The sequence below is a fragment of the Leucoraja erinacea genome, chromosome 22 (assembly GCF_028641065.1).
Source record: "Leucoraja erinacea ecotype New England chromosome 22, Leri_hhj_1, whole genome shotgun sequence".
NCBI lineage: Eukaryota > Metazoa > Chordata > Chondrichthyes > Rajiformes > Rajidae > Leucoraja > Leucoraja erinaceus.
Genome location: NC_073398.1, coordinates 15787491 through 15794743, shown reverse-complemented (window position 1 = coordinate 15794743; position 7253 = coordinate 15787491).

Genomic DNA, 7253 nt, shown 5'->3' with positions numbered 1-7253 from the left:
ATAGTATGATTTGACTGGATAGCACAGATTTTCCACTGTATCTCAGTACACGTGACAATAATAAACCAATACCAATTATGATCCCTGTGGCATGCCAACCAGAGAAAAAAAAAGACCCATTTATTCTCACTGTTTTCTGTTAGGTATCCAGTTTATTATCTCCGACACCATAAACTTTTATTTTCTTACGTGACCTGGCACTTGGCACCTCATCAAATACTTTCTGGATGTCTTGGTATATCCACCATTTCTCCTTCATCCAAAGCATGTTACTTTTTCAAATCACTCTCAATGAATTTATTAAACACAATTTCCCTTTCACAGAACATTGACTTTGCCAGATTACCATAGATTTTTTCCAAGTGCCATTGTATCTTTAATATTAATTTTAACAAATTCTTTATGACAGATGTGAAATTGCCTGCTTTCTGTCTCCCTCTACTAACTTAAGCCAGTGTTTTCCAATTTATGGAACCTTTCCCCAAATGTAGGGAATTTTGGAAAATTAAAATAAACATCTCACACTAGCCATTTATTTTGAGAACCAAGGACTAAGATTAGGATCCGGGGACTAGTTAGCCCAAAGCTCCAGCAATTTAACCAGAGCAAAGTCCTACAGTGAGATAAATGATAATTTGCATTGAATGTACTCCTTATAAATGGACTCCCGTGTTCACCACTTTGCCAACCTTTTTGTCCATCTATACAAATCCCATTTGCCGAAGTCTGTATCCTATACTCTCCCCAATAAAATATTTTTCTCCAACCTTAAACCCATGTAACCCCATAAGAAATTGATTCTATTCTACCTATCCTGTTCTTTTACCCTTTCATCTCACGATGTTAACTGGATAATTATTACTTCAATGTAAGCTATGACATTGGAAACTCTTGAGAAAAAGGATTCAAGAATAACCCCAACTACATAAGAATTAATCTAAGACACAAAAATGCAAGCAGTATGGCTAAATGTTTTTTTTAATGCGACAAATTACATTAGTCTTTAATTTGCTCTTCAATCCTATTTTTGGTCTGTTAGTCAAATGTTCATTAGCAAAACGAAATGCTGCATTTGTGTGCAGCAATCAATTAAGTCCACATAACAAACAAAAGCACGATAAAGTAAAATTGGATTTGGATTATTTTTTACTGTTCTGTAAAATGGAAGCATTAAAGTTAGAGCACTCTAAAAACAGATCTTAACGGCAATTTCAATAATCCAAAATGCTGTGAGGAATTGAGCCAGTAATTTAGCCCAAATAATAAATGTGATATTGTCAACAGGTTATTTCCAACACACTTATTTGCCCATAATTTCAGTATGGAAGCAAAATAAATGTAATGAATTCTAATATTTTACCAAAAGCATGCAAACACAAGCAGTGATTCAGACTATTAAAATGTTTGTTTATTGGGCTGCCAATTCCAATGCAAATTAGTTTTTATTGCATTTGGAACATAGCAACAGTGAAACAACCTTGTACTTTTGAATTTGAAAACGGTATAAATGTTTCATGTAAAAAACTTTGCATTACCTATGCGTTACAAAGAACATGCAGTGAGAAGTGGGTTACATTATATAGTTGGAACCACTGACTGAGACAGTCAAACTGCTAGTGTTAACAGACCAATGGTGGAAACTGAAAAGAACCATTTTCTAAAATATCTAAATTTATCATTCAGTTAGAAAGAGGGACTACTTAGGCCACTAATTAACGTAGAACTAATGAAAAGGTCACTGATTCGTGCTGAATGCATGTTGATCAAATAAGTCAAATTCCAGTTTTATTACACGGGAATTTCCAGCATTTTGAGCGTGGTTTTCAAAGCTACAGTCCACACTGACCATGTTCCTCTGAAAACCACACATTAGAAGTTTTAATAAGAAATGGTCTAGTGAACATAAGCAACCGGAGGATAGTGTTTAACATAAATGATAAAGAATCAAATTGTAATTGTGAAACTAATGAGAAATTTATAGTGATATAGAAACATAATAGGTAGTTTCCATCCAAAGTAGATTAAATTTAATGTGGGCTTATAGAGTAGAATGCGTGCGAGACAGCAAGAAATTTATTCATTACCCTCCATGTTTTCCAAACCCTTAACTCACTGTTTGTTTATATGTTTTGAAAAGCATTTAAGTGAGGCTGAAAGCCTCAAGATGGGACAAAGAACACATTTTCAGAAAATCGACACTTACATCTAACACTGTTTTATTACCTAGCATTATTTGTAAAGCACCAGAGCTTCAACTTTAATTTGAAACCACGCAATACTAATCATATTTTCCACAGTAAAATATAAAGTTCAGTTTGTTCAGTAACTCACACCAGCCCACCAAGTGAGAGATTTCCTAATTGTATGTTTCAAGATGGAGATAATGTTGGATGATCTATATCCACTTTGGCAGACACCTGGTCAAGGAGAGTAAGACCATGAACATACTGAAGGTTCCACGAGTTTCCCAAAATCGTCATATTTTCTCATTTGTATGCAATTTTTCCTTTTATTCATTTATTCTTTTGGTTTGAGATTGCAAACAGTGCTGGATAATGTGCTTTTTAGCTTTACAGTCCACATCTGTTAACAGTTGCATTGAGGTATCCACACTCATTTTAATGTAAGCCTGTTAGAGTTGGCTGTTTTTGTATCCACTTGTACAACCTTAAGATTTCTAAAGCATTTCACATTTAATAATGTCCTTTAAAGTGCAGTTATGGTTGGACAATAGAAGGCAAGTCAATTTGCACGCTGAGCTCAGAGACAGATTTACTAATGTTGATTCAAGTTTAATCACTGGCCAATTCACCCAAAATAATTGAACATTTCAAAATTGTGCAATGGATCTTTTTTACATTCACCCACGTAGTGGCGAATCCTTGCTCACTTGGAGGACAGCATCCCAAGTGGTCTATCAATCTGCAAGTGGATATTGGACTAGACTTTTGAAATTCAGTTTCTGGATTGAAGCCACATCCATTTGACTTGGAAGAACATCTATGACATTCTTTATTTTCAATATATTTGAAATTCTAATGTTTTATAATATTGGAAAACCATTGCGGATCATAAATACTCACTCGTCCCCAAATTTAGGTCTTTTCAGAAGATTTAAAAACAAATACGAATTCTGTGCCTGCCAAAGGAATTATATTAAAGCTTTATCGAATTAAAGCTTTATCAAATTACTTTAATCAGCCACCAACTGCACAAGCATCTTTAGACGGTTGTTATTTTGAGATATTAAATTTGTATAATCGATCATAAACCCTATATTGGGTTAGTTATTAGTGGAGCATTCCATTGGAAAGTTGCGTGGGTGAATGGGAATACAGTTGCATTGTGGGTTAGTTAATGGACTTTAAATATCAAGGTCTCCAGATAATCATGCTGGACGTTTAAATCCTACATAGAATTTTTGAAATTTAAATTCAGTTCATGGAATAATTTTGTTAGTAAATATTAGTGATAGGGAATATAAAACTTAAAGTGGCTCATTTAATATCCTTTGAGAGCTTTACCCAGTCTGGCCCATGCACAATTCCAGACTCTCAGCAATATGAAAGACTCTTAAGCATCAACCACATATCAAGATACCATTCAGGTCTGGCAGAAAATACAAGCAGCACTCAATCTGTGAATAAATAAACAAAAACAAATCAGAAATGGCACTGAAGGATTATAGACTACTGCTTTAAATGTATTTGTAATTCCATTCAAAAAAAAAAACTTGAGCTGTAATCCCCAAGCTATTCAAAAACTCAATGATTCATTTAAAATAGATATGATCCTACATAAAACCATAAAATTTCAGCGATACAGCAGAAATAATATAAAACACTCACATATATATTTATCGACCTGAAGGAAAAACATCTCAATGTGATACAAAGTCTTATTAGTATAATATCCAAACTGAGCTTTGTTCGGGTGCTGACTCTATAGAAACAGTTCTAGAAATAGTTAAGGTCCACTGTATGGAAGAACTGGAGCATTTACTTTTTCAATGAAGTAGCCAACAGAAACATTCACAGGAAATGATACCTTGGTTTGGAATTGCTTAGCTAAATGTTCACATTAGTGGTATTAATGGTCAATTGGAATTCTTTATCCCAGTCTGGTATATCCAAGGTAGTGGCTACTCAGAAGTGATTTTAGTGAAAGCCACTTTAATTGGAGGCAAATGGAAAGTATTAACATGCCAAATTAACTTCCATTAAAGCAATATCTTTGCTGCAAAATGATTTTCAAAAGGGAAACAAATACATTTCCTTCATCCAGAAATAAACTTTGGTAAAACTGAATATTTCTGGATCCTGTGCCGAATCAACCGGTTATGACAATCTGAAAATCTGCACCGACCATGATTGTTTAAATGACAGATTACCATACTATTAGATATTATGGAATACTGCATATTGAACATTTGTGCAGAAGTGCCAATGTAATTGATCAATGTCTAATCATATGTGGACAGCATAGTGGTGCAGTTGTTGCCTTACAGCACAAGACCCAGGTTTGATCCTGACTGTGGGTATTGTCAGTACAGCGTTTGTACATTCTCTCTGTGACCGCATGGGTTTTCACTGGGTGCTCAGGTTTCCTCCTGCATTTTAAATTCATGCAGGTTTGTAGGTATATAGTCCCTAGTGTGTAGGATAATGCACAGACTCTGTGGGCTGAAGGTCCTGTTTCCAAGCTCTCTCTCTAAACTTAAACTAAACTAATGTTTAAACTAGAGCACAATTTCCTGCACGCATGACCAACTGCAATGCTTGATTCTTAACTCTTACAAATAAGAGTGCAAAACACAGATTTAAGGGATGAAATTTGACATTTAGTTATATATTTCCATCCAAGCTCCAACTCTATTCATTAAAATTAGATCAAATGCATTTGATATTTGAACAAAAATGCACATTGAATTTGATGAGAATGCACTAACATAAATAGGACTGCCCGTCAGTCAAAAGGATTGCTACCAGTCATCTCAACACCAGTTTCTTCCCACATTTCTTCATTTTTCTAATAACCAGAAATCTTTCCCAGTTAATTTTAAAGCAATCAATAACAAAGCCACCATTTGGTAGAGAATTCCAAAAACTCACAATTCTTTTGAAGGATGAAATTTCTAATTTCAGACCTAAATTGTCTGCTCTTTTCCCAGATATGTCCTCCATCAAAAGTGATACGAGTGTTTCCATAAATAAGGGTACCAACCTGTGACATAGGTGACCAAAATTGAGCTATTAAATTATAATGAAATACCACTGCATTAAAAATGGAGCTATCTACGATTCCTTTGAGCTAATTTGTGATCATAATTTACCAACATTTAATATTTTTAATTTGAAAAAAGGGATTTTTTTAAAAACAACTCATTTTTCATATAAAATGTAGTAACCTTTCATCGAATCAGAAGTTAACTTACTCAAAATTTGCCCGGAACCAAAAGCATCTGTGTGGACAGGAGCACACTTTCAATGAGACATGGCATTATCTGGGACCAGATCACTTTTGATTCCCTTCGCTACAGTGAACACACTTTATTACAACAACATAGCAACAAGTAATGAAAATTTAATGGAATTTAAGCATTTATATAGTGAACAAGAAGCAACATTTACCAGAAAAGAACAAAAAAGTGCATAAGGCTTTTTACTAACAAAAATGATTCCATGCAAAAAAAGTGACCAGTGTTATTCAGAGCCACAGCATGCCCACAACATGACCATTGGGACACTGTCTCTTATACTGATTTCTAAGCTCCCTTACAAAATGTCAGCACGTAATCCACCACGAGGCTTGTAGTTCAGGTCAGGGTCGTTTATGCACTGTTTGAATTTTTTTTTTTTTTTTTTTTTTTTTTTAAATCACGACGAGTGCCAAAAATACCATTATAGCATTGCCGATGTCAAATAACAGGAGGGACTATAGAATGAAATATCGCAAAAATAGATGAGCAAACTAGATTTCATGATTTTAAGTTCTATTCATTATTAAGTATTTCAATGGAAAGCTTAAACACAAAATATACAACAACAATTAAAACGGTCACTCTGCTTTTAATTCACACATTTCACACGTGACCAAATGGACACGGCTGCTCATATTATGCTGCAAAACCTTGGGGCATCAGAATACCATTTAATCGGGCGGTCAATGATAAAAAACATAAGCATAATCAGAATTTGGCTCCTTGAGCTAATTAATTGTAAAATTAATGTAATATTTCTAGTATAAATTAGCCTGAGCATTTGATTAAATCCTGCTTGAAAAATGTCAGAAAAAAGGCAAGAAAAAACAATCTGATAATTTTCTTTGTAAAAACAAATTTATTTATTTTTGCTTCATCTCATTTTTTGGCTATACACCATGATCTATACTACTTAAAATACAGGATATGAAACAATGGGAACATTACATAAAATACAGGAAAATAACCTGGAAGTTTGGAAACCAGTTTCACTACTGAGTGCTGGTTTACAGAAACACCCATATTCTCACAATTCCACATTGTAGTAATCCACCCAATTGCCCATTAAACGCACTTGCCTATTTTTAGTTTAGAGATAAAGCGTGGAAATAGGCCCCATCCGCACAACCTGTGCACCAGTTCTATCTTACACATAGGACAATTTACAGAAGCCAATTAACCTACAAACCTGCATGTCTTTGGAATATGGGAGCACCTCATAAAAACCTATGCGGTGACATGGAGGCCCTCCATAATGCTTGGGTCAAAGACCCATCATTTATTTTTTTGCCTCTGTATTCCACAATTTGAGATTTGTAATAGAACAAAATCACATGTGCTTAAAGTGCACATTGTCAGATTATATTAAAGGCCATTTTTGGTTTCACCATGTAGAAATTACAGCTGTGTTTATACAGTCGTTTCCCCCCCCCATATTTCAGGGCACCATAATGTATGGGACAAATGGCTTCATGGGTGTTTGTATTTGCTCAGGTGTGTTTAATTGCCTCCTTAATGCAGGTATAAGAGAGCACTCAGCACCTAGTCTTTCCATCACCTTTGGAAACTTGTATCACTGTTTGTCAACATGAGGACCAAAGTTGTACCAATGAAAGTCAAAGAAGCCATTATGAGACTGAGAAACAAGAATAATACTGTTAGACATCAGCCAAATCTTAGGCTTAACAAAATCAACTGTTTGGAACATCATTAAGAAAGAGAGCACTGGTGAGCTTACTAATCACAAAGGGACTGGCAGGCCAAGGAAGACCTC